A 27,163-nucleotide genomic window follows, 5' to 3' on the forward strand; every position below is an offset into this window, starting at 1 on the left:
TGCAGGTGCCTTTGATTCCGAAATTTGAGGAAAGATGTAGCGAGAACATTCTCTAATGCAGGGGTGGGGTGGGTAAATGTAGGGGGTTTTCTACATTTTTATTACAGCATTTCTCTTTAAAATTCTTAGAAAGTCGGAAGTACCTTCTAATATTTTAGCTGCTTTTTCCCTTTCTATTTAACAATTCAGCAGCACATCGATTGATCCCTTTCCCCAAACATTTTGAAGCACTTGAAACCATTTCTTGCCACGTGGTTATTTATAGAGATTCACTAAATGAAAAAAGGCTCCTTTTCCCTTGCAGGTATATGCATCATTTATGGTCTGGCTTCATTATATTCTGTACTGTATCAACTCCTGTAGGAGAGTGGTTATGTAATGCTCTTATGTCATTACATTTACATGCATTAAATTCCTGGCAGAATCATATTCACTGGAACAAAGGGTTCATTAGCAGGACAGAAATGCTTAACTTGGGAAACTGCTGGAAGAAGTGAGACACATTTCCAGGCTGATATTGTTGATATGCAATTATATATTATGTACTGAGTTGATGTGGGATTAGCTAATCCCAAATGACAAGTATAAATGTGATAGAAGTTGTTCATTCAAATCTCTTTCTGCAGTCATAACTTTGAATAGAAGTTATCATGGTTAAATCTGGAGTGGATGTGAGGGGGACTTGCTGCAGTGTGATAGAGCAGCATCATTCACACCACATGGGAGCTTTACAGAGGACCAGCACTCACTATGCAAACTGCAAATACAGGAAAAAAAGTTACTCAGTGCCCCTTATTTACATGTGCAACTGGTGCAGAACGAATTTATGGCCTCAATTCTGTTATGCATTTAAATATGTTCTTTATTCTTCCAGCTCCTCTCCCCTGTCGGTGAAGCATTATAGTGGGAGCTTCCAGGGAGAACACCTGGGCACATTCCTTTGCACAATGTCAGGGCTCTGCCTGAACCAACTTTGGAAATGGATCATTTTAGTTTTGTTGAAATGGCAGTTAAATAGCAGGAATATATCAAGAGTTAAAACTTCATTACTGGAGAGCAATAAAAATACATCAAGCCTGGAATATTGTCTAGGAGATCAGATTTCTTGGTTGTGTTGACACTTTAAAGAAATATGTTTATTTAAGGAATAGAAATTCTATATAGTGGAATACTACAGTGATAAATTGCATTCTAGTTAGGCTATCTCTGATGTTCTAATTTTATCAGTCAACAATGGACTGTGTATCCCATTGAAGTCAGCTGAAAAAAAGGAAAAAAAAATAATGCTAAGGGGAAAAACCTTCCTTAACCTTTCTGTACTATTTCAGTGGGACTGGTGCTGAACAGTGTTTAGAGTCTGAAAACGTTTAATTGTATTTGTTAGCACCTTTTCTTTGGATTGTAGCAAGGAACATATTCAGGTGTAGATGTTCTGGAGACAGCACAAAGAAATGTATCTGCTTGTAATTTCCACAAGGATGAGAAGCAGGGGACACTGAATTTCATGCAAACCTGGAAACAGGGACGTTTACAAGTCTCCAGACTTCCATGTCTGACAACTTCCCTAAATTTAGATGTTACGGCTGTTTTCATGACCTGAAAAGTCTCCTGCACAAGTGTAGATCCCTAAAAAGGGCTACCTGGAAAGCACTGTGATAAATATGTCTAGTTCCTTCCAAAGCTGTGAGGAAGTGATTTTTAACATATTTCACCAAAAAAATTGCTGCTTGTTCTCAGCTTTGCAGATGGTTTCCCAGGTTGACTTGTTAGAATGATAAGGAAGGACAAAAGCTCATTTGGCAGAACAGGAACTCTGTCGTTACTCATGTTGAGAGCATCTGTCTTGCTCATGTACTCGTGTGTTTGGGGCTGAATAGGCTGTGGAGAGTTTCCTCTGGTTTCACTTATGGGGGACATTCTTGGGGGATGATGAGGTGTCTACAGCTCCACTTGTCAGTGCTGAATCACACAGACACGCTGGCTGCCCTTGCAACTGCTGCAAGGCAAACCCAGAAGTCTTGAAGGATGAAGTGTAAAGTCCTCAGTAATTTCAATGTGACCACAAGTGGCTTCTATGGAGAACAAGAAAGGAGAAAGCCTCACTATAAGGGGAACCCCCCCAATATTTCTTCATTTACGTATTTATAGAGGTGTATCATAACTTGCGCTGAAGTTGTTTGTCACAATTTAATAAATCAGTGTGGAGTTCTGCAGCAAATAAAAAAATATCTCCCTAATAGAAGCCATACTATTTTCAGTAGTCTCAACTGGTTGAAGGCTGTGTTTTGCATTTGCTTTCACTCTCAGATCTTTGAAACTGCTTTGTGGAAGAAGGGTGTAGAAGTTTGATAGTCAGGTATCAAGATCTCTTCGAAATCAAGGATGCTGGAGGTTTTGAAATGTCTGCTGCCAATTGTCACTGTTGACAAACAAGGAGAGGGATTTAAAAATAAAGTACTTGGCACAACTCAGTGCTTTAGTTCTGCAAGTTGGTTAAAAATGCCGTCTTTGATGTAAATCAAATGGAGCAATATTTGCAGTCTGCATAACGAAACCAAAATTGGTCTGCAAAGCTAAGGCACAACATATGTTTACTCTTCCTCCTGTTCCTAACTTCTCTGTATTTCACATACTTTCAGTATATTTTCAGTGTTTCTGTATTGCTGGCTTAGTGATGTGTTCCTGTGTAGTAGATGGAAGTGATACAATGTAGCTTGCAAAAATACGTGCTTCAAGAAATACAAATACAAAACCAAATAAAAGGGTTGGGTGAAGAGGTGCTGCGTTCACTGTTTGGCATTGAAATTCTGCATTTCTGCTCAAAGAGATGCATTTCCATTTTGTGGTTTCAAGCACCTACTTGATTTTCTGGATTCAGTATTTGTGCACATTCCTGAGGTTCAGGCTGGTGAATTCTGACTCCCATTTTGAGGAAAAAATGGCCAGTTGCATTGTGGGAAAGCTAAGAGCTCTTCAAAGGTATATAAATTAATTCCTTTCATTAAAGGAACAGAGGGAGAAAATGCAAAAATCAAATAAATTCAAATATGTTTAAAAAGACTGATAATAGGCTAAAGGAATTACATGAAAGGGGAAGGAGGAACTTCAGAAGTACATAAGGCTCTATTAGCTTTTCCTTTCAGCTTCCAGCCTCTGGAGTGATGCTGCAGAGGGTGTTGCAGGAATGTGTTCAGTCCATGGGAGCCGAAAGGTCTGGAAGATGCACCAGCAGCTTCCCCTTTGCCTCTGGCAACAGGCATTCAATATGTGTGGCCTGGCCATACAGCTCAGGTGGAATCAGTGAATTCCTGCAGAAGCTGAGCAGTGGGAAGTGCTCCCCTGGGATTCCAGAGGAGCTGGAGCTCTTTCCTCTGTGGAGGGCATCTCTCAGATCCCCAGCAATGGCCATTGCTCGTGGCATCCATGTTTGTGGACCACAAGGGGACTGTGATGGTCTGGAAGATGAGCCGAGTTGGAGATGTGGTTGTAAGAATCTGTCTGTGCCATCCTTTTTCTTGACAAGTTTACAGATCCCAAAATATGGTGGAAGTTTTACCCACAAAGAAGGGATTTTATTTTCATTCACAGCACATGTAGAAAAGGGCTCTATTTGTAGTTTTCCTCTGCACATGTAAGGAACAAGTCCTGGGTTTGATTTCATCCAGATTTAGCCTTAAAACAAGAAAAGCTAAATGTGCAAGATGGCTGAAAATCAGGATACTGAGTGCTCAGTAAAAAAAATTCCTTGGAGTCAAATGTATTGCTGAATACCACCTTTAGTAGCTTTGCTGTCTCCTTCCATCCTTTTTTTTTACTGTCAAGAATAAAATAAGAAATTGGAAAAGAGACAAAGGCGTTAGAAAAAAAGAAGACAAAAGAAGGTGTTGATTTTAGGAACTTTGATTTACTTGATTTTGCTTAAAAATATTAAGCTTTTGCAGTACAAGTATCCTTTGAAAAAAAGGATGTCTGTCTTTCAACATCTTGAATGGGAAAACATTCAGTTTTGTGTCAGGCAGAGCTCACAGATTTTTTTCAGATGGAATTTTAAAAACAGACACCTTTTTTAAAGGAGATTTTGGGGTTCTTTCTTTGTAACTTGACAGGATGGTTTGTTCATGTCAATAATCTTTTGATCACTCAAAAGACATTGAAATAAAAAATGTCAATGCTTCCAGTCTTTTGATCCAGCTCCCTTAAGTATTGTTGCAAAAGGAATGTATCAGATTATTATAATTTTTCATCTTGGCTTTATGGGTACAACCTGGAGCCACATTTTTGGGTCTAACCCAGAGGGCTTTGGAGTGCAGTCACGTTTGTGGGTCCAACCCAGAGCCCTTTGGAGCCCCATTTCTGTATGTTAACAGTATCATGTTTTTTTACAGCAGGAGAATATAATTTCCTAATTCATTTGTGCTGCCGACCACTCTTCACTCTACTTGTAAAAGAAACACAATGGGGTTTAGCTTTTTGTTTTTAAATGCCCTGTAAACCTCAAATTAGAAGTATAAAGCTGTGAATATGTAGGGTTATCTTCTCCTGAAAATCCCTGTAAACCCTGATCACAAAAGCTGTAGGGAATGTTTTCTGTAGAACTGAAATTTAGCAGAAAAAGAAAGAAAATAATTAAAAGCAAATCCTACTGTTTGTACAGAGTCTGGATTTTTATGTATTTGTGTAAAAAATAGTGATTCTAAATGTGTTTAAATGGATTACTTGTTTTACATTAATTACAAGCTACATTTGAGAGCAACCATTTTCTCTAGGATTTGTTTTGTACCTCATGTAATGATTACAAACAGCTTAAGCCTCCAATCCAGATGTGTAGGCCCTCAAGATGAAAGATATCCATCAGGAGTGGTGAATCTGGATTTGTGGTGTGCCCCTTGCATGTCTCAGCAATAAACCTCTGGAAGCACAGGTTGAAATCCCCATTGAAGCTGGTGGGAGTTTTGTGACTGACTTCAGTGGGTTTAGAATTTCACTGCAAAGGTTTTTAGATTCTTTATAAAATGAAAAGGTGACCTGTTTGATAGTGACCCAAATCATTCACTACACAACTTCTGTCCTGCTCAAATTCCCATTTGCAAGCCCATAAACCGCAAGAAGAACTGTAGGAAAGTAAAACTCTGGATTTCAAGTGAGAAAGTCACTTGAGATCTCTCCACATCACACTCTGGCTGGTTATTCTGGGTAGCAGAAGTGGCTGAGCCAGAGCTGTTATGATCCACAGCACTTTGTAAGGAGTGGGGAAGCGGAGAGAGAAACTGGTGCACTTAGAAAATGCCTTGAGAAGGTTCGTGACACAAGTGACTGCAACTCCCCAAAGGAATTGGCACCACGGCACACTCAGCACTGCTGGGTCCTTTGAAAGGGGAGTTAAAAAAAATCCACTGTGGGATGCAGTGAAGGCACTGATTCTGCCAGTGAGAAAGTAATCCCAGGATTTCATCAAATTCCTACCACAATCACACCCAAACGGATGTCACTGCGTCTCTTCTTTGGGTTTTCAGCTCTTTATTTCTGGAAAACAAGAAAACAGAAAGAAATACATGAAGATCTAGAATTGCTGAACAGGGAAATGAAATCAGTTTGTCACAGGAGATTTTTTTTTTATTGACATCTTTAGTTTGTTTTGATGTCTGTAATTAAATCGCTAATTATGTGTTTCTGTTGCAGTGGTCATGCTTTTATTACATAATTGCTACAAGTTTTTCTCTCCCCACTAACAATATTTGTTTAACCTTAGTGCATGCTAGTTACATCCTTCAGAATGGAAAAGCTTACAAACAGAGTTATTGATTGTTACAATTAACTAAATCAGAGGGGCTCAAAGTTCTTTGCCATAAATTAAATGTGTTTTGTGGCACAGGATCCAAGGTAATTTAAGGATGAAGCAATTGCAGTCATTAAACAATAAATATTATTTTGACGCCAATTGAAGAAAATAAAACAACAGCAAAAAAAAAGGGCATGGAAACTGAGGGATTTTAAAAGGAGGGGAAAAAAGTTTAGCCTAGGGTAAAAACATCATTTAAAAAAATAATTTGTACTGTGATCCTTTGAGCTTCCTTTCGTGTTGTCTCAAAAAGCATCTGATTAGGTGAGATGCAATTCAGTCACCTTCTCTTTTTTTTTCCCTTTTGAGTTTAGGCATAATTTTTGTCAGTATATTTCAATGTATTCATTAATTTTTCTCATTTGTTTATTTTATGCAAACCATAAGAGACATTTTTTCCTCAGTGAAGATTGCCTCTTTATTTTATTTTGAAATATTTGTATATTTATTTCATTAAATGAGATAATGCTTTTTCTTATTAACATAATTTCCAGTACATTAAACATATTTCTCCACAGACAGAAGAGAGGAATCAGATTAAATGACAGTTAAATCACTTGCAGCAATTTCAACTGTTAAAAGAAATAAGTGTCTCTGTTTTCTTTGTGATCACGAGATGTGCTGTAAAGGGAAATGAAATACTAAAGAAAGGAGGGAAAACATAAAGAAATAATGACTGACTTATTGCAGTAATACCACTGAGAGAAGAAAAACTCACTACAAATAAAAGGAAAAATAATATAGTGGTTTTGAAAGTTACCAAAATTCATTTCTTATTGATGAGATCAGTGCGAGCCTTATACTGAGTAAACTGAGGAGGGAAAAAAATAGCAAAGCACACGCAAAGCCAGACAATACCATAAACTGTGGGCAATGAAAGAAGGAATAAATACTGTGCATTTGGAGGGCTGTTACTCTAAATGCCTCTAATTTTTAAATAATTTATTTTTTATCACATTTAGGGAAGAGAGAGGAGAAACAATTATCTCTTGGTGAGCTAACCATGCCCCTCTGCTCATGTGTTCAGGGCTTTCCAAATGTCCAGGTGTCCTTCCTGCAGCTCTGTCCCATTTTCTTGGGCAGACCTGGGGCTACAGGAAGGGGAAGAGCACCTTTTGTTAACTCTTTTAATAAGATGTTCCAGAATGATTATAGTATTTTTTGTCTTCATTATATTTTTGTTATTATTTTAATTTCCAGAGTCTGAACCAGCTGCTTTGAAGAGATCTTTGGACTGAGTGACTGGGCTGAGGCATATCTAAGGTAATGTTGACATCATTGTTTTGCCCTCAGTCTAGATTTCCTCTGTTTGTGCTTTTAGATGTAAACCAGTTATTTTTCACCAATTTTATGTGCCTGATTTTTTTAGTCCTGGGTAAGGACTAGTCCAATAGTTGCCATTTTCCTTCTCTTTCTCAGTTTCCCATCAGTGTGCTTTCTAACTTCACTGATTTCAGCTTCAAGCTCAAATCAGAGAAGGGATTCTTGAGATGAGGGACCTGTTCTATATGCCTGTTCTAAAATGATAATTTTTCAAGAATTTAAATTACAGTATTTTTGTTTTGAAATGCCTAATGAGGAAAAGTGATGCCATGGGTACAGCATCCTCCCTTATATAAAATGGTGCAGGGAAAGAGGTGGGAAAATTGCACCTTGTAAGGCTTTTAAAGAATTGTTTTCTGGGTCTGGAGAGCAGGCTCTGCCTTCCTCTTTGTGCTCATCTGCTGCAGCTGAGCAGGGGACGCTGCAGGGTCATCACCAAAGACTTTTGCACTCTGGGGTTGGTGTCCCTTGGGTCCCTTTTGGAACTTGTATTTGCTGTGCCAAGGGGACTGGTTGGGGAATGGAGGTGGTAATGGAATTTAGCAGTTGAGGAGACTCTGAGAAATCACAGAGCATGTGAAACATAATTAAAGAAATAAAACCAGAAGCATCTGCCACCATCCTCTGCGGACGTCCTGCCGAGCAGAGTCACATCTGTGTCACTGGAGGGGCATCAGCTGAGCCCCTGCTCACAAATGCTCCAAAGCTTCTGGTGGGCATAGGCCAAGGATATTCCAAGTTCTGCCACAGGATCCCTGCCTAAGGAAGCTCTGCATGACAGAGAGAGCTGGTAAGTGGAACTAAATGCACAGAAACATTTCTAATGGTGGTGCTCATACTTACAACCTTCATTACCATATTTTCAGGGGGCATAATAATCATTAATGTGTTTATTGTGCCCTTGTGAGTTGGGGCAGAAACGTTATCCTTTTTCACACACACGGAATTGAAACACAGCCCAAGTACTGAGCTCTAGCTCGTGTGAGAGGGCTGCCAAAGAGCTGGTCCTATTTTGTGGCTTCTCTTGCAGGATTTTGACCCGTCTTCTTGGCTTTAGGTTCTTGTTCAGGGTGTCTAAATAGGAGATGAGTTGTGCTGGGCTTCCTCTGCAGTCAATAAAGAGAGACAGGGATCTCCAGAGGAAAATTCTGGTCTCTGGGCATTTTCAGCCTTTCCCAATGGGTTTTGGAGGGTGTCTACAAAACCTCCCTCCTCTCAATGAAGTACCTGGGACACTTTTGCATCTCTAGGCTCTAGACCTTCACTAAGGACACAATTCTATTCAAAATCACCATGAAACAGAACATTTTTGCCTCTGCTGAAGAAGCCCAGCACATCTCTAATTAACTTTTGAAGATGCTCTATTGTGCTTACAGAATGTGACTGTGACTTAGATTGATCACCTGGCAGTTGGGGCAGAAACCAGCAAATAAAAAGCTGCCTTGGTGAGGTGTGAGTTTAAGTGAACAAATGTCCTGCACTGGATTTTGTTGCAATCCACTCATCGTCTAAATACATGTGAAGTTCTTATCTCTGTGAACAATTATTTTTTTTGGTCTCAGAGGTGGACGGGCAGGATGACCCAAACCTTCTCTGTGTCCATTTCAGACTTTGGTTTATAGAAGTGTGAGTAAAGGCTTAGTTAACTGTTTTTAAAGAAACTATTTTTAAATCAAGTAGGTGATGAGAAGAATCTCTTTCAGAATTTACCAAGCTTATATTTTGCATATTCCATACTGAGGCCATTTCTCTTCTTGCGACATTGCAAAAAACAAAATCAGTCTTTGACTTAGAGGGGGTGATGCTGAAGGTGTTCTCAGAATAACATGATTTAGCTTTTGGGAAATATTAAAGCATGACTACATTGGATCTTTTTATGTTAGACAACAGCAGTTTTTCCATTCCGCACTAAATACTCTTTTCAGATTTCTCATCTTGCATGATATTGCCTATTTCATGCCTCTGACAAAGTGGCTGAAACAAGCTCTTTCCCCAAACTCGTGATATTTGTGGATAAAGGATTATTACCTGTGGTATTTTTTAAGCAATGAATAAATTACAGTATTGTTTAGGCAGATGCAGACAAGATGTTGGGTTTCTTGTCCAATGCCACAGCAAAGGTTTGTGTCAGAGTTCAGTGGGGATTCAAGAGCGTTGGGCTTCCCCTTTTTGTGCTTGGTTCAGTAGGTTTGAGATCTAGAGTGGTCTGAAATATACACCAGAGTATTTTCTCATTCTATTTTTCAGCCAGGTTTTTGGCTTTATGACCTATTTCATCGGCACATGGCAATATTTTAAAATTAGTGGGCAAATTTGCTTATTTAGAGGGGTACTAAAATTCATGTGTGTCTTGCTGATATGTGGAAGTATGTGGTGGCAGTGCCATTCCACACTCCTGGGTTTTGGCAGTGATGCACCTGGAGAAAGGAGAGCACACCAGGTTGATGGGAACACCTGAGTGCAGAAGGGTGGCTTGGGAATTGTGCTCCTGGTGGCAGTGTTGGAGCAAACGGAGTGAGACTCCGTGCTTGGGTTTTTGTTTTTATCTGACACAATGGGAATGGCAAAACGAGAGGGAAAAAAATAAGGTTGATTGCTCTTCAGAGAAGACCTTAGACAACAGAATCTCTCCACTCCAGTGACTCTGGTACATGTCTGACTTGATTATTCCTGTCCTGGTGAAATATGAGGCAGCTGGACAATATCTTGACTGAAATACATTGGAGGAATATGGAAATGCAAAGTGCAGTTTTTGTGAAAATCAGAATCTCTACTCCCTTTATCTATATCTACATTTTGTTGATTCTTGTGACTGTGATGGAATTGATTATCTCTAAAATGATTCTCCCTGAGGTGTGGGGACTGTGCCTTTCCCTAATGGATAAGCAGAACTGTCAATTCCTCCCAGACTTGAGGCAGATCAAGATTAGAATTTTTAACTTTTTCTTTTGTTTTGTTTGGTGGTTTTTTTTCCCCTGTGGCTGTCAGTTCAGTGCAATTTTCCAAAATAAAATTCAGAGGGAATGTTGTAGCCTCCTCTGAAGGCATTCAGCTGCTCCATTCCTGACTGCACTGCACGTCCAGCCCACTTTTCCAAGGACTTGAGGTTCACCCTGTTGTTCTGTTCCTCTTCTCCCTGCAGTGACTTTGGCATTCCTAAACCTGTTTTCAGAGGAGAGCAACACCTCAAAGTCATTATGTTTGATGAGTTGCATAATTACCAGTGTCTGGATAAGGGATGGAGATTCCTCACTGAGTAAAAGATGGACAGGGCTCATTTGATGCCATTTCTCTCCATTGGCAGCAGCAGTGGCACAAACCATAGCATTCACTGCTGTCCTTTGCACGATGAGGGGCAAGAGGTGGTGTGGCACAACAAAAAGTGATCACAGCAAACCAAGTTTCAATAGTTCTCTTGCATTGTGGAACAGATCATTGTTTCTTTTTATGGACATTCAAATGGAAAAAGTGGCTTAGATGGAAAAAAAAATCTCTACTTAATGTTTCTCTTGATATTTCCAGCAAATGTGAACATAATAAAGTGATTGTATTTCTTGAAAAAATTTTGGTTAAATTTAGCTTTGTTTTCTGCTTAAAAATGGGAGAGGGGAGTGATAATAAATGTCATTTGAAAATAGAAGTGTCCTTGGTTTCCTGTTTTCAGTAGGCTTAAGATAATTCATTTGTTCTACTTGTAGTTTGTCAATTGATGCCTCCCTTCCCAAACTGTCTGTGGGCTGCCTTAGCCAGAGTTTCCTACAGTTATTTTTGCACTATTGTTAAACAGAACCATCCAGCATGTTGCTTTTTCAATTTACTGCGTGGGATCTGCACATAGTTTTCCATTGTGGCATATTTGTGTGTTTGTCACTTTTATTGTTTATATGCCAGCATATGGCCAGAAAAAACAAACTTCTTTCCTCAGTTTTCTTCTTTTGTATTGTTTTGTCCACAGTGCCTTTACAGCAACAATTTGTAGAAATCAAATTCCTGGAATGTAATCGGTTTGCTTGAAAAAAGAAGGAAAATTTGGAGGATACAGCTCATGGATTAGTGAGGTTTAGGAATGGCTTTATTTTACTACCCAGGGCTGCACAGAGGGCAAAAAAGCCAATGCCTATTTTTGTTTAAACTCCAGTTTAGTCATTTGGTTTCATATATCTCACCATGCCACTTGCACAGCCATTAGTGCACCAAGAGCTTCTCTGGAGCAAACAGAGCTCTTCATGTACCCCAAATCTGCCTGCATGGATATTGATGCCTGAGAAGGACCATATGGAACCCCAAACCAGCAGCACATGTTGTCCAACTACTGCTTTATTGCAGTTGATCTAAAATTGACCAGAGCTATATGGGCTTTGTGGGTTTTTTTTTACAGTACTGACAGTGTAGTTCTTGTTTTGTTCAATTTTAAGCTTGTAGGAAATATTATCTTTTTCTTAATTTCTGTGTGGTATCAATGCTTACATGACATTGATAAAGAAATTTCTTGGTTTATCTATTAAAGAAATCAATACAAACTAGGCCATATCCATGAAGCAATCAGCTCTGTCATTCCATAGATTATTGGCACTCACTGGCACATGATTTGGCTGTAATTTGAGGCAGGAATATTGTTGTTAGCATGGCTCCTGTGTAAAACAAGGAGTTAAACTTTTAAGCAAAATAATAATTCTCTTGCAAAACTCTTTCTTATCAATGCAGTTCCAATGTACCACATATTTTTAGCAGTGACCAAAGGCAGTAACCAGTCTGAAGTCTCATACAACAAATGTATCATGATAAATCCACGATGTTGGCTTCTCCTGAATTTTCCATTTGTTGGAAGCTGTTGCACACCACAGGCCCCACCATGTAAAAGCCTGCTGGAAACAAAATACTAATTTTCTGTAGTTCCTTTGGTTAGTGAAGTATTTTTTAAGAATACCAACAGTGATTTGAGGTAAAGAATCCCTGCAGCAATTAGGATTCATTTACTACTGGAGCATTTTATTAATTACACGTTTGTAACCACATGGATGGTCACAAAACCATTCGCACATGTCTGAATTTTGAGATTTGTAGACAGAAGATTTAACGTAAATGTGGAAATGTTAAACTACTCATCTGTAGCCTGAAAAGAAGATAACAAGAAGGATTCTGTTCTCGGTGTGATTTGTGAACAATGCTAAGTAAATATTCATCATTAATATATAATAACTGTTGCTTTTGGCAGTTCACTTTTCATTTAATTTGATAATGTGTCCAGTAAATGAAGTGGTACAGGCTGCAGTGTTTTACCATCACAATTGCATATTTTCAATCATTGTTAAATGAAGGCAGCTCAAGGCAAAGCTTTAACCCCCACTAGTTTTGTGTGTGATAAAAAGAGAAGGCGCTATCAATCTTTATTGTCTGTCTCGCTTACTGTAATTGCATTCAATAGTCCACTGATTCTGTTGTCTGTGCTAATGTCAGGAACAGGGAAGAGCCAGATGCTCAGGCTTGATCAGATGCATCCAGTGGCCACTTTGATAAGTTGGCAGCGAGGCTCCGGGTTCGATGATAAATTGTGAACGCTGCAGATTATGAGCAGCTGAACGCCAGGAGCGTGTGTGGGGAAACTTCTTACCTGCTTGGAATCTGGCATGCCAGTGCCAGCCAAAGGGCAGCCCAGGGATTATTCCAATGCATCTCATGCTGGGAATGTGCCAGGGAGTTGAATTCTCATGAACAGCAGCACAACAAAAAGCCCAAACAGTCTCAGAGTGATTTGACCATGACATTAAATAGTCCCAACACTGTAAAAGGTCTTTCAAAATAGTCTCCAGTAGTTATGATTATCTGATTCAACAGGAGAACTTTGGAATTATGGTATTCCATGCTTTAATCCATCTTAAAAGTGTTTTATTTTCTTGGCAGCTTTTTTTTTCCTTTAATTTGAGGTAGTACCTGGAATGTTTGGCAGAGTAACAAACAATAATGCTTTAGTGCACTATGAACAGTGATATATCTTTGTGAGGAAGAAATTCCAATGTAGATAAGGGGACTATGGAATAAGTTGCTTTCTACATGTTATTTACACCTTTAATGTTCCTCACAGGTTAATTATTTATGCTGTTCAGTGAGTGTCATCCCTCAGACAAGTAGCTGTTAAGGGAGATCTCAAAAGACTCAGAAGTCTCACCTTCACCCAGTTCATACCATTTGTGCAGAAAATGATTCTATTTTTTCTTCAGGATTGATGTAAAAGGTGTGATCCTAACTGTGGATCATGGTTACAAGTTTGTCTTGCATCGTGTCACTCGTGGCTTATAGCTACCGACTGTGGACAGCAGGCCTAGGTTTTGTCTTGTACAATTTAATCTTTTTTGGGTGCTCAGGGAGAGGTCAAGACAATCCTTTCTCCATCATTCTCAATGTGTCTGTAGAGAAGTCTTATTTGAGGGAGTTTGGAAAACTGAAATTAGTTCCTCAAATTCAACAGTACCTACTGTTGCCTTTCTTTTTTTCCCCATTGCATTTTGTTAAAATTAATTAAAGTGCACAGATGTTCAATTAATGCCTAAAAGAATCCATGGCTACAGCTGTGAAACAACGTTGTTGAGATTTAACATATCTAATAATGCTTCTCTCTTTGAAGAAATTCTATTAATGACTCTCTGCTAAATAACTTTGCATTGATAAATTAAAGGAAATGTGGAGTAAACTATAAGGAGATGTTGGCTGTCTGCTCCACTTATTTATGAGAATAACAGAGTAGACCAAAATAGAATATCTGCTTTTCATTTTCTTACACTAACATGTGGAATGATTCTGGTTTCTAGGCAAAATGTATTTATTTAGCTGGAAATTATTGATACCTCTCTTGCAATTCATGGAGAGGCAGCTTGAAATAGCTGCCATGGAAAAGGCAGCTGCTAACACTAAGCATATTGGGATTGTGAATTCCTTCAGAGCTGCTTTGTAAAGTGGAATAACAGCAGAGTCTTGCATGTGAGCCATGGTAACTGATAATACCACAGAGCTTTTAATTTAGATTGTTATATATTCTGGTATAAAGCAAAAGAGCTCAGGATAATGCAGAGGAGATGGGTTGATAACAGCAGAGATGCTGCTGGAGCAGGTGCTGTTTGAGGGATGGTTGTGCTGCTTAGGGAAGAGTCTTGGAGAACACTGAAGGTAAGTTGGATGTGAGATCCAGCAAATATCTCTGTGTTCTGTGTTCTGTTCAGCAGTTTCGGAGCAGAACTGACTGAGCCACATGAATTTATTTAGAATTAAGAGTAAAATATAGAAGTTTAATACTTCTTTGAATTGCCACTGCTAGGATCCTCTACTAGGTCAGCTGGTGTCCAATGGAAGACAAGATTTCACCCTCCCAAGAGAGGCACCAGTAATCCTCCTTTTCACTCCAGCACAGAGGATTTGCCCCTAAGTTATTTTGTTGGTAGCATTTCTCTTTCTAAGCATTAATTAATAGCCCAGAAGAGGCTGAAGCCACAAGCTGAGTCCTGTGCTTGAGGATGTCACATCCTGTGCTTCAAGCACCTGGGCAGTTGCTCAGGTTGTATCTTCTGCACACAAATCAGAAAGTTACCAGTAAAATCCTATCAGTAAAGTGAAATTGGGCTTTGTGCTGTTTCCTGTGTTAGGCCAGAGTTTCAGCTCCTAAATTAGAGCAGCTCCACTTGAACTGGAAAAGACCATTTATACAACTGTCCCCTTGATTGTTTTGGCTCTGAACATCTAGAGAACTGCTTAGTGATATTGCACAGGATTGTTTTTATTCTTACCGACTTGCCATTAAATCAAAACTAAGTAATTTTTACAGGCTAGTTAGTTGTAAAGGAAGACCCTGTAAAATTCCCTCAGGAGTTTTCTCCAAGTTTGACAAGTTGTTTTCTGCTTGAGGTGGAGCTGTGTCATTTGTAGTGTGTTCATACAAGCACCCATTGCTTGTGCATTCAAGAATGGGGAGTTTCTTTATTTTCAGCTCTTAGGTAACCTTAGAAGCAATAATCATACCTGTCTCTTCCAAGTCATGTGGCTTCACTGGATAATTTTGGAAATAATTTGATTTGCAGATGGTCTGCTAGACATGAGTTCAGTGCTCTAGGACTTGCTTTCTGAAAGCTTTACCAGAACAGTAGATAAGAGATAGGACCTGATTTTTGTCTGGGGCCAAAAATGGCATTTTGAGCGTGAAAAATATTGTCTGTGTTTTTGCAGCTGCAGATAATTGGGAATAAATGTAATGGCTGGAGCTATTGCTTCATTTGTGTTTGCAGCTGATTGCAGCCCAGTCTCACTGCTTTCAAACCAATCCCTGATTCTGCTGTCAAGGGAATTTCCTCATTCCCAGTGGAGCAGATCAGGACCTGCACATCCTCCTCCTGGATGGGGGTCTCAGGTGGGACACAGAGGGGAAAACTGAGAGCACATGGAAAGTGAAAATATGTGTCCAACAACTTGATTTAAAAAGGGGGGAAGAATCAGGTTCAGAAATATTCTGATGCTCTTCTCCAATGGTGCAACATTCAAAATTACTAGAAACTGTTGGCTGTAAAGAAGAAAATTCTTCCCTTTTACTCAAAAAAACTTCATTTCACAATCAAGCACCTAAAATTAAAATTTCTTTGAGAGAAATTGTCTCAAATTAAGAAACCAAGCCAATTTTCTTTTAAAATATAAAGTCCAGTCCCTGAACTTAGCAAGAGATGAGTATGTGAAATAAAATTTCGTTGTTAGGATGCAGAGAAGAATTTCAGAAACATCTCAGAAGCATTACATTTTAATTTCTTTCTGAAAACTTTTGGCATGAAATTTCTCTCACTTTGTGGTGTACTATGTGAGTTAAACTACTCTTAGCTGTGGGACAGGAGCCCGAGTCCACAGCCTTTGGAAGTCACCAGCAGCTTTGCAGTTGAATCAGCAGATCTGGGATCATGTTTAATGAACTTGTAGTATTTTAAAAATAAAAATCTCCTTTTTCTCTTTTGCTTTTAAAGCAATTTCAGAGCAGCAGGGTCAGTTTGAGTTCTGTCATGGGAACTCAGTGCTCTGATTTCTCGCTTTGTGTAGTAATTCTCCCTTGTGTTAAGTTGAACATTGTCACTGGACATTGTGCTCTTGATGAGCTGAAAATCTTCACCTTTGGAAGGAGACCAGTGACTGTGCAAAATGAAAGTTGTTAGAGAGAGATGCTTTAAACTTTTCCCTTTTGACTTCTCGTACAGGTTTTATTAGTAGTGATCTGGGCAGAATTGAACAAAACCCTGCTGATGCTTTTTATGCATTTTTCTGTGTTTGTAGAATTGGTTTGAGTTATGTTGTACAGTCTGGAGTGTAAAGTTCCCTGCCTTTAGTGGGTTTCTGTATTATATTTTGAAATATCTACGTGCTGAGATACCCAGTAATGTGCTTTTTCAATAGGAGTTTGGGGAGAAAGCTCAGCATTTCGAATACATGCTGTAAATTCTTAATTTGGCTTGCCCTGGAATTTTCCAGGAGTATTTGTGGGTTCCTGTGTGTGTTGTCAGCATGTTGTTTGGGGAGGGGATTCAGTACACGTGTGATGGCTGTGAACAGGTCCATGAAAAGCAGCCACAGAAACTTCCATGAGCATTTGTGAGGTGAAGGCTAACATCCACGCTGGGTATCTGCACAGATGTTAAATGGCTGTCACAAAAAAATCAGGAACGTTCCGGTGTCGAAAATTATTCAAATTATGTAAATATTCAGATGTTTTATTTAAAAATAAGAAGATGCCACCTTGTGGTAAGAAAGATGCTTGAGTGTATTCAGGAACCCTTTGGGTGAGTTGGGTAAACGTCTGAAAGCTGGCAGGGAGTTAAAAAAAAAATTAAGCGATAGTTTAACAAATTAAATTTTAGGTAGAGAAGTTCACGGCCAAACTTCCTCTTTCCCATGTGTTTTCATCCTCCTCTTGTACTCAGGGTCTTCACAGGAGTGCTGAAGCAAAGGCTGAATATTTCCCAGGTTTCTGTTCCTGCGTCTTTTCAAAGCTGTGTGCTGTTATCCCAGAAAACTGGGGCTGGGAGGAGGGACTCCTCTTTCACCTGGGTAGAGCTTTGGGAACTGAGAGTTTTTGGGTGGTTGTTGCTTTGGGGTTAATTGTGTGGCCAGGCTGAGGTAGCAAAGCCTTGTCTCTCTTTTATACTCAGCGCTTGGAGCAGCTATGATTTGATTTGTGGCCAAGCCTGGAAAAATAAAGGTTTTAAAAGATGGATAACATCTCTAAATTTACCTAACAGACAGGCAGGGCTAATATCAGCAGTATTATGCCTTTCTTTAGAATGGATTATTAAAAGTTTGTCCTTGCCTTTGCACTTACTCTAAGTCCACTAACAATTATAAGGTGAAATGTGTAACCTAACAACATCCTTGTTCTCACCAGGCTGCTGTTTGAATTTAAAAAAAGAAAACTAAAACCCCCAAACCTCACGCTTTCTGTTTTCTTTATTATTCTGTGTTCTATCTTCTGCAATTTGAATAATCTACTTTATCAGGCACACACTTAGTGAGAGCACAGCACAACTGCTGTCATGTGTGTGGCAACAAACTGCTGTTGTCTGACTGTTTGGGTCTCTTTATTTTACACATTGATGGTCAGGAAAAAAACTACAGGAAAGAGAATAATTGGAAAATGTTGCACTCCTAAATTTTGTGCTTGTGCACACACAGGCTCCTTAACAGCAGGGGCTGTGCAGGAATATCTGTACATATTGAAGCAAGATTTAAATAATAATAATAATAATAATAATAATAATAATAATAATAATAATGGAGTTAGCAATTTTTCCCCAATTTGAAGAAGTATTGTGCTTGTAATTAAAACATACTTTCTCTTAACATAATTTATTTCCTTGCATAATGTAATTTGACAGAGCATTATAAATGTATATCTCTATGCTTCATGACCCCATTATGAGGACAATTTTTCCATAGTAATTCATTTGTGTTGTGTTTCTTCTTGCTTTCTGATTACACAATCAGTATTGAATTGTGCAACCAACATCCTGATTAAAATGAGACAAAAACCTATACAGCTCAGCTCCCTGAAAATCTCCTCTTCTTCCCCTAAAGACAATGGCAAAATTCTTATTTGTTGGAGAAGACAAAGTTATTAAAATGGATTGCAAATGGGAAGAGGAGAAGGTGGAGCTCCAGCTCCCCATGGGAGGAAGGCAGGCTAGGAAGTCTCAGCCACAGACACAATTTGGAGAAGTATTGCAGGAAAAAAGGAAAACCGTTAGAAAGCTGAGATTGACAAGGGGGATTTGGGAGAATGTTTTTCATTTTTCTCCAGATTTTAGGATCACACTATGGTACTTTTTTTTTACACAGCAACAATTTATTTATTTAGAAAATAATTTAAAAAGGAAACAAAACAAAAAGGGATTTTTATGCAGGAGTGATAATGCTACCAAATGCACAAATAATTTTAATTTTATTTTTAATTTTAATTTTAATTCTATCCCATCACCAGGCCTAGGATTCTGGTGCTGCTGTGGGCTTTGCCTACCCCATTTACAGCTGCTGTGTTTCCACCCAAAAATGTGCTTGGGAAATAACACAAACCAACCTGTTCAGCCACTTGAGAAGGGACACAAAATCATTAGTCTGGACAAATTTTTGTGCTTAGAATTAAACACACATTCTGGAAAATAGAAGGACTAAATCGTCTGAATTGTGCATACTTTTGTCAGAGGTTCAAGTCTCTTTGTTTCTTTCATGCTCGTTTTTTCAACTCTTTGTAAATAATATAGTATTTGATTATTGTTAGAAAAGCAAAATTTTGGTTAATTTCTTGTGAATATTAACAAAATTAATGGCAACTGTATAAGCATATTTGCAGTGCTGTGTTGGTCTTGGAAATAATCAACAAAAAACCTAGATCTTAGTCTTTGAGACTTGAATCTATCCAGAAAAATAGAGAAAGGGAGTTGCAGCTTTTCCCTGTGAACTCTGACACCTTTATTTATTGATTCATTTGGTCATTTGAGAATGTGTTTAGATGGAGCATGGGCTGCAACAACAGCAAATTAGTCACAGGTATGAGAAAATGGGGCCACAAATCTTAGCAGTGGGCCAAGTTCAGCAAAGTGCTGATTAATATAAATTACTAATTTTAAAAAAATCATTAGAGCAGAAGTTTGGTCTCATGGTCCATACTTAAATTTAGGAGCTGTGAATTCCTAATTTTAATACCCTTTTTTTCCTCATAGTACACACCGTTTTATATTATCTCCTCTTGCTTCCTGTAGAGATAACACTGTTTACTCCAGTGCTACTACTCGAGATGTCATAACTCCAAGTAGTTGTAGTTAGAACAGGTTGAGAAGTGGGAAATGCCTTATGGAGCATTTCTGACCAATTCTAATTATTGGCCTTATGTATCATTGCAAAATTTGAAACAGGATTTCTTTGGAAGGTGTGACCTGCTCTTTGAAAGTGGTGGAAAATACTTATTTTTAATCACCTTCATCTCAAGAGCTGTAATTGAGGTTATGAAGTTAGTGTGGATTAACAGGTTAGTGACTTTTTTTTCAATATAAAGAAAAAAATTCAGCAAGTTTCTTATAAAAACTTTACCAAGTGCTCAACCTTTGAACACAAATGCAAAATCAAATGTTTAAAGTTCGGGCCATAAGCTTCACATTAGAAATTAATCATGAGATGTTTTGGTGATAAAATCTCTCTCATTTGAAAATGTAATTTATTAACCAGCACAATATCTATTTCAGGGCATTATTCAAGCTGCAATAAAGATTTTCATAATATTATAATAATGTGCCGATATTAAGCCCTGTGTGAAAGGCGAGCGCTTTGCTCTTGGCTTGCAATCATCCCTCTGGGATGCAAACCCAGGGATGTGAGCTGCTGTTTGCTGATGGAACAGAGGGGTCAGAGGGAATGCTGGAGGGACTCTGACATCTGGTCCTTGGAGCTGCTCCTGTTGGCCACACTCCCTTCTCCCTGTGCTGTGGGTGCTCAGGAAAAGTAGGGAATCCTTTGGGAATCCTTCCCAAAGCCTCTCCCATGGGCACAGCAAGGGCTGTGCTTCCTGTAGGGACCTGCCTGGTGGTAAAGGGTCTCAGGGAGGCTTTGAGGTTCCATCTCCTCCCTTCCATCTCATTCCTGCCTCTGTTCCTTCCTGTCCAGCTCTGCACTGCTGTTGGCTCCTGCATACAGCCAAATACACATCTCATATTTGATCCAAAGGGACTGAAATGGATGGAAATCTTGGGATTGCACTGTGTTATCTCTTTCTGTGCTCAGTAAAGGAATAGTCAGGAAAAGGATAACAAAGTATTAGTTCTGGGGAAAAACTCTTTTTATGCAATTCCTCTTCCATTTGCATAATTTTCTTTACATTGTAAAAATAATTTAATGTGACTGCAACGTCTGGTTGTGGGAAGCCTCGTGGAAAGGCAAGAAGTACCTGACAGCACTTGAACTGTGCTATTTTGCCTGTGCTGTAATTATTTTCATTTATGAAATTCTAAATTTGAAATTCTGTTTTAAATATTGAATATTTCTGGTGAAATGACAGCTTGTGCTAGCTTTAGGATATGCCTGCTTGGTAATTATTCATGAGAAGAACAGCTGAAAACAAACTCGTTATACACCTTGGCAAGTCGCTGTGATTTGAATTCTGTGAAATTTCCCTATGGCCATGTGACTTTATTCTAAAGTACTCTAACAGTGCAGATGTCCAGAATGCCGTAGTTGTTACAAATGTTATTCCTGTAGTCAAAGTTTGGAATCATCAGTGCTTCAGGAGAAGTTAAGGAAAAAAGAGAAAAGAGGAGAAAATACTGCTGATAGAGGGTGTGTTTTGAGTGTTTGTCACATACTTCATTATGTACAGCTCTCATACATTATCCAGTATATATCATAGGGGATATATCTTAGTGCATGTTCAGGGCATATAACAGAATTTACTATGCCTGCAAGAACACCCCACTGAAGTGCACTAAGTGTTTTAAAATCTTGTTTAAGCCATGATACAATAAGCATCAGCACTGACATTTTTGGAAGTTTAAAAGTAAGATAATTTCTGTGTAACATTGGATGAAGAATCGGAATGCTTCAGATTTAGCTAAAAATAAAACATTTCTCTACTTTCGCCTTTTCTTTTTCTTCTCCATATGGCTCCTGAAGCATTCCTTCATTTAAATAGGTTTTAGAGCTCTTTCCTTATAGTTCCTGAAGCATTCATTGCTTTTGAGAAAAAAAAAGCATTTTAGCATGTGCTATTCTTGTTATTCTAATTAGAAAAAAACAGCTGGTCCTGTGCAGCTCTGACTGGAGTCTTTTTCAACACATTGTTCAGATTTTTTTCTCTTTTTCTGTCAAGCCACAGGCTACCACCTCTCCTCATCCCACACAAACCAGCCCCAAAACACCTGCATGTGCAGCCTGAACCTGCACATCTGCCAGGCAACACAAAGAAAATACTTTATTGGCCACAGGACACATACATCAGATTATACATATTAGGAATATCTATATTCCCAAGGAACTGGAAGTGACACCAGGCTAATGACCAGTGCTTCCTTTGCCATTCAGAGGTATTTTTTAGTGCCTTTACCTCGCATTCCTGCTCGTACATATAAACCAACTGAACTGCTTTCATTTAAAAAAGGAAGAAAAGGTAATCAGTCTTCAGTTAGGATTTTGATATCTGTAAACGTGTGTGCCTACAAATAATCATTGGAGCTGATCAAAGTCCCACTCGCTGTTGCTATGGAAATGAATCCCCATTTTGTTTACGGATGGGTATGCGCCACATGACAAGGAATGATGTCAGGTGGAAAGCTGAGATAAATTAAATTTGTGGTCTGCAGTTATTAACATATGTTTTGTGTGAGGGTGTGCATGTGTATTAACTAAGAAAGGGAAGATCCAGAAAATTCCTTTCCTTTAAAATGACATGGAAACACAGTGCCTACAACATAAATCACAGTGTAGTTTCTTCCAGTGGGATGAAAGAGACAGAGAGGTTGGGGCAAGGATGTTTCTGTGGCACATCCAAATCCATGCAGCTGTTCTTTAGTAGTCCTACTCATTGTTTAATTTCCTTCTCCATTGTTTGCTCCTGTTTGAGATCCATTTGTTGGTCAGATTGCTCTCACAACTGTCCTGAACTTTGTATCCATGTGTCTTGCCCGAATGGAAAGTCAGAATTTATTTCTAGCTCTAAGCAAAAAAAGTCATTACATTTATTTACAAAAAAAAAAAAAAAAAAAGAAAAAAGAAAAAAGAAATAACTTGTGCATCTGAGGAATGAATTGCATTAATCCTTCTGTAGAGTGTGTGTGGATTAGTGAAGAGCCATATCAGAAATGTGAAGTAAGAAACACTTACGCTGTGTTAAAACCAGGTACAGCAGAGAAGGGGAGCTACTGACAAACTCAGCCAAAGCTTCAGGATCCAAGCAGCCCAAAACAATGCCTGTTTTTTTGCTTTCCAGAGTTGGACTTTTGGAACATAGAATATTAGACTAGAAATGCAGAATCTTAGACAAGAACCAGAGACTGCAGCAGTTCTGTTGCTCCACAAAAAATGGAGCAAAGATGCTCTATTAAAAAAATGGCCCAAAGATGCTCTGATATTTCTGTACATTTGTATGTTATTATTTAATGTAGTATCAACACCAAATGCGTTACTTTGAAGGCCACAGAGCATTTTTCTGTTTCTTTAGAAACACAATAATGTCTCTAATTCACCTGCCATGTGGTCCTGTACCACCTAGCAATAGGTGTGTAATTGAGGGCAGAATTTGACCCTTTGATTCTGTAAATCACATATGATCATTACAGAAGGGCTCAGATCTATAGACGTTGTATGATTGCCAGCTCACCAGCCACCCTTCCTTTGTCACATTATTTTTTTAGAGGCTGACACTCTAATGAAAGCAATACAAAAGGCTGCCAGAGCCCAGCTCAGAATGCCCAATTTGTTTTGACTGCCATTTTTGAGAGCAAAAGTGTGTTCCATTATTTGTGTCGATATTAGGGTGAACTTAAAAGAGCTGATCTTCTGGACAAGAGCTACACCTTTCCACATTTGTGCATGTTCGTGGTATCATGTAAATAATAATTAAACAGTAGGAAAATTAATGCAGTGCTGAAGTTGGACTAATTGACTTCTGTTGGCTCTGTAGAGCAGTAGGATTTAAGCATTACTCAATTTTCAGCCCATACACTTAAGCAATAAGATTTCAGAAGATTTCATGTGTGTGTGTCTTTGTGTATAAAAGCTGAGCAAAGCCCATTTTCTTTGGCCCAGGCTTCTAGAATAATCCCTGGTACATCCATTTGTACTCATTACCTGGTGTCTGCAGCAAGGGAAGAAAGTCTGCTTTTTGGCACTGTTTTGAAAATCTTGAATTCCTTTCCCTTCTGTCCTCCTCTGCCGCAAACTTTTTCTGTCCTCCTCATCTGAGCTACTTGGGGAGAATGAGCATTAAAGCAAGCTTGTCAAATGTTAACCTGGGAAAGAAAAGGCTTGGAAATGCATTTTGTTCCCTGGAGAGAGGCTGTATTATTCCGAGGTGCCCTCTGCTGTGTCAAGAGCTAAAGATGCTTCACGAACCACACCTTGGCAGAGATGAGTGAGACCCTCCCTTCGAAAGGCTCAGACCTGTTGAGCATCCTTTTCATCATTACAACATTGGAGCATCTCGGATTAATCATCTCTTCCCTCAAGTAGAATTCCCTTTTGTTAAGACCTTAGGGAAGCTAAACTTTTCAAAATACACGCTGGACGGGACTGAAGGGATTTTTTTTCCTTTCCTTTGGAACCCCATTCACAGGAGCAAACCTCCGTGTTTAAACTTAAAAAACAGAGGCAGCAAGGGTTTCAATTTAGAGGAAGAAAGATGCGCTGGTCCTAAGATTCTATGAAGACCCTGCATTCTCCTGAGCGCTGGAGAAATTTGTGAAACTCATTATCTCCCAGTCCAGCATTTTAAAGAAATCCCTGACTATATCAAATTTAGCCTTGGCACAAATGGGTGTAACTAATATTAGAACCCTGAAAAGGATCTCGTTAATCATCATTAAAAAACAATGCTTAGATATTCTTAGAGGTGGGATTTGGTATTTTTTTGTGGAGTCAATTGAGGCTTAATTTTCTGTGTGGGTATTACATGCACAGATCTTGAGCCCCAAGGGATTTCTTCTGAGACATGACAGTGAGAACATATTGCTGCATGTGAAAAATACTTCTGCCAGTGGTGCTCAACAGAAAGAGAATTTTTATACTTCAGAAAATGCAAAAAAAAAATTAAAAAGAACAATCCCCTCTAAAAACCTACCAAACTATTACTTTTCAGTGTGTTACAACAGAATCTGCAATTTAGGGTTTGAAAATTAACTCATTTTTAGACAGGCAGGTGTGTTGAGCCTATAAAGAAGTTGGATGCACAGAGTAAATTCAGATACACAGTACAGAGTTAGGCTTCCATGTGATTTGCTGGGTTCATTTGCTTCCCTTTTCTACTTGTATTCTGGATCTTTCTATTGTTATCCTTCCAAAAGGAATACAGTGCAGCAGATTCATCAGAGGCCATTATTTACTGATTCTGTGTATTGTTTTGATAATGGTTGAACTCAGCAAATCATGAACTGATTATTGAGTTTTAGCAAGTGGCTAATGAATCATTGATGCTGGCTCAGGGAGAAAGAGATTCCTCATGTTTCTGCAATTCTGCAGGTTTCCAACAGATTTCACAACTTCTTCCATTCATTCCTTTTGTTTCTTCCTTATCTTCTTGGAGCATTACCTTCAAAAAACCCAAAGCTAGCGACCACTTAAATTGTGTCAAGTGTTTTTCATTATACTTTAGTGATCTCTATTGACTAAAAGCACATTTAAGAAAGAATCAACGTTATTTGCAAATTTCATGAGGTCTCAGGCGAATGAGAAACTATCAATAAACTTCCAGTCACTATAAATCAGCTACAAGATGGCACTAAAATTATATGCAATTTCAAATGAATGATTTTAATAAGTTAGCAAAACAATTGTTGATTAATACAGCATAACATATTCCATGTGTATTACAGAATTGTAATGAATTATTATCAAAGATGCTATTTTATAGCTGTAATGTAGCAGTGTGAAAACTTTAATAGAGGCCTGCAAAAAAAGCTCTTTTCCTTCTCATTTTTATCTTTCAGCTTTTTGAAATGCCTGTCCCTACAGAATTGTTACAAGATAATAGAACTCAAAGATTTATTTCTGATAAAAGGTTTAAATTGCAACAGCAAAATATAATAGCCCAATAACAAAACTGAATAGATATTAAAATAAAGAGGAAAGAAAAAGGCACAGACTTATTGCTTACCTATCTATTCATGAAAATGGATCCATCATGCTGTACCTTGATAGTAGCTCCCTATAATCTGTATGTTGGAATTCAGAGGGGAATAGACTTATAGGATTTATTAGAATCATGGAATGGTTTGGGTTGGAAGGGACCTTAAAGCTCATCCAGTTCCAATCCCCTGCCATGGGCAGGGACACCTCCCACTATCCCAGGTTGCTCCCAGCTCTGTCCAAGCTGGCCTGGGACACTTCCAGGGATGGGGCAGCCATCTCTGGGCAAGCTGCACCAGGGCCTCACCACCCTCACAAGGAAGAATTCCATCCCAATATCCATCTAACCCTGCCCTCCAGCAGTTTGGAACCATCACCACTTGTCCTGTCACTGGCTGCCCATATAAAAAGTCCCTCTCACTCCCTTTTAAAAGCCACCTTAAGGCACCAGAAGGGGCTCAAAGGCCTCTCCAGAACCTTCCCTTCTCCCTGCCTTGCTCCAGAGCACAGGGGCTCCAGCCCTTGGTGCATCTTCATGTTCTCCTCTGGACTAGCTCCAACAGCTCCACATCTTCCCTGTGTCCAGAGCTGGACACAGGACTCCAGGTGGGGTCTCTGGAGGGCAGAGAAGAAGGGGAGATGTCACTGGTGCATCATAATGTGTGTGTTTGAACTCCACAGAAACAGATTTTCCTGAAAGCAATTTCTGCGTGGATTAAGCCTTATTTGTCCCTTTTGCCTTTCCCCGGGAGAAAATTACCTTTGTCATAATCTGCCAAATTTAGTTTGCTTTCATTTCTACTCAGTTGATATTGAGAATAGTAGAGGTTTTTTTCCCTTGTAGTGAAGGTGAATAACATTTGTGAAGTGAGAAATTCCATTATACTTTAAGACCCCTCACAAGTTTTCAGGGTTTGTGTAGTGCTGTCTGATATGAAACCAGAGTCCTGTGTCCCACTCCTACACTGGGGCAACAATGGTTAGGGCAACATCCCAGTTTTTACCTTGAGAAAAGATGTAGGTTTGGATATTTCTTTTGTCCTTTTTTTTCTGCTTTTCTAAGTGGAGATGGGCAGTTTCAGCCTGGGAGGTTGACTCTTATTGGACAAAGTCTTCAGAAAAGATGAGGAATGGGGATGGAAGGAATGAACCCACAACTAATCTTAAGTATATTTTGGCAGGCTACAATATTTATAGTTTTGAAAATATTTCATCCCCAGTCTTGCTCATAAAACCAGTTCATCATCAAAACCAAGTTGATCGAGTTGAAAAAGTCTGTTTTCTGTAGTTTCTGTTGAAACCTTCCAAGCAGCTCTTCCAGTTCCTCACTAAACTCGTGGGTTTGTGGTTCTTCAGCACCAATTGCCATTTTCACCTTTATGTAAAATGAAGATTGCCAAGATTGATGCAGAGAAATTTTCTGCCTTTTGCAAATCTCTTCTCTGAAAAGAGAGTCATTGTCCCATTTCAAACCCCAAATGACAACCCCCTGATTTCTAAAGTCTGGACTTATCCCACCTTCTCAGTGCAGAAGCAGCACCTATCCATGGCTGGGCTGAATTGTTTATTCCCATCTGGTTTTTTTCTCTTCATATTTCTATTTACAGAAACTTTCTGCCATGTGTGGAATTGAACTGCAGCTAATAAGGTCTGATTGGAATTTTCATG

General features: G+C 38.9%; 1 long non-coding RNA gene across 3 annotated transcripts in view; it reads left to right on the plus strand.

The window, feature by feature from the left end:
- The window catches only part of LOC146438945 (uncharacterized), a 438,604-nt gene that overhangs the window by 104,441 nt on the left and 307,000 nt on the right, over positions 1-27,163 (plus strand). For all 3 annotated transcript variants that reach the window (XR_014850582.1, XR_014850584.1, XR_014850583.1), the window contains exon 2: positions 7,040-7,102. This is a non-coding gene — a long non-coding RNA (uncharacterized LOC146438945). The remainder of the gene's footprint in view (positions 1-7,039; positions 7,103-27,163) is intronic.

The sequence above is a fragment of the Lichenostomus cassidix genome, chromosome 3 (assembly GCF_008360975.1).
Source record: "Lichenostomus cassidix isolate B80296 chromosome 3, HeHo_3.0, whole genome shotgun sequence".
In the NCBI taxonomy this organism is placed as follows: Eukaryota; Metazoa; Chordata; class Aves; order Passeriformes; family Meliphagidae; genus Lichenostomus; species Lichenostomus cassidix.